The 1,644-nt window shown below is 40.9% G+C and overlaps 1 pseudogene; it reads left to right on the top strand.

The window, feature by feature from the left end:
- Nucleotides 1-1,644, top strand: part of LOC103199034 — an 88,253-nt pseudogene that overhangs the window by 85,296 nt on the left and 1,313 nt on the right.

Below are 1,644 nucleotides of genomic sequence, written 5' to 3'. Positions count from 1 at the left end.
GATCAAAGACTTAAATGTGAAACATGAAACTATGAAGTTTCTCAAGGAAAAACTAGGGGCAAATTTAGGGGCCTTAATATATGGCATAAATAGACTATCAAGCATAACCCAAAATGCACAAACAGCAGAAGAGAAAATAGATGAATGGGATCTTCTAAAAATTAAATGTTCATGTGCTTTCAAAGACTTCTCCAAAAGAGTCAAAAGAGAACCTACCGATTGGGTAAAAAATATTTGGCAATGACATATCTGACAAGGGACTTATCTCTAGAATTTAGAGAAAACTCCAACACCTCAACAACAAAGAGAGAAATAATCCAATTAAAAAATGGGCAGAAGACATGAATAGACACTTCACCAAAGAGGATATTCAGGCAGCCAACATACATATGAAGAAATGAAGAAATGCTCACAATTGTTAGCCATTAGAGAGATGTAAGTCAAAACAGCAATGAAATACCATCTGACCCCAGCACTAGTAGCAAAGTCCAACAAGACAGAAAATAACAAATGCTGGTGAGGATGCGGAGAGATTGAGACTCTCATACACTGCTGGTGGGACTGTAAAATGATACAACCACTGTAGAAAGCAGTATGGCAATTCCTTAAAACGTTGGAGTTAGAAATACCATTTGACTCAGCCATTCCATTAATAGGTATATATCCCAAGGAAGTGAGAGCCAGGATAAGAAAAGATATAAATACAACTATGTTCATTGCAACACTACAATAGCCAAAAGATGGAAACAACCTAGGTACCTATCAACAGAAGAATGGATAACCAACCTATGATACATACACAGAATGGAATACTATGCAACCCCAAAGAGTACCGTAGAATCTGCAAAACACCACGTAATGTAGATGAACTTGGAGGACATTGTGCTGAGTGAAATAAGTCAGTCACAGAAGGACAAATATTGTATTAGTCCGTGTGATAGTTGGAGCTGTGTGTCAACTTGGCTGGACCCCAGTTCTGTGTGGTTGTTCCCATGATGGGATTGGATGACTGTGTTCTGAGTGGCCAATCTGTTGAAGGGGAGTTTCCCTAGGGTTGTGGCCTGTCTCCAGTATATCCAGGGACATCCTGGGAAGAGAGACATTCTTCTGTGTATTGGGATTCTGTTGTACTGCCTACAGCTGTCCATGAGTGAGCAGTTCACTGTTCGGCCTGGAGATCTTGGATTTGTCATTCATTGGAGTCAACAACCAGTGTACTGCCTGCCAGCCTTGAGCTCTTTGCAGTTGTGGGAGCCAGGAAAAGCCTCCAGCTTGACGTTTGATCCATGAACTTTGTACTTGCCAGCTTCTATACGTGTGTGAGCCACTTTCCTAAGATAATTTTTTTTTCTCTCTCTCTCTCTATATATAAGCTCTGCTGGTTTTTGTTTCTCTAGAGAACCCAGTCTAACCTAGTCCGTTATTGTAAAAAGTCAAGGAACGGTGTATGTGTGGAAGGAAGTTTTCTTTGTTGGTTACCAGGGGTGGGAGGGGAAGGGAAGGAACACAGTTATATAGATAGAGAGAAGGACTGATTTTGGTGACAAGAAGGGAAATGTACCCAATGTGACTGATCAACATGGTTGAGGGAGAGGAAGAGGAAGACAGAGAGATGCATGGGAGGTACAGACAACAAAGATGAAC

Source organism: Orycteropus afer, unplaced genomic scaffold (assembly GCF_000298275.1).
Source record: "Orycteropus afer afer isolate SDZICR_OR568_19922 unplaced genomic scaffold, OryAfe1.0 scaffold00102, whole genome shotgun sequence".
In the NCBI taxonomy this organism is placed as follows: domain Eukaryota; kingdom Metazoa; phylum Chordata; class Mammalia; order Tubulidentata; family Orycteropodidae; genus Orycteropus; species Orycteropus afer.
This window is presented reverse-complemented; position numbering and strand designations above follow the sequence as displayed.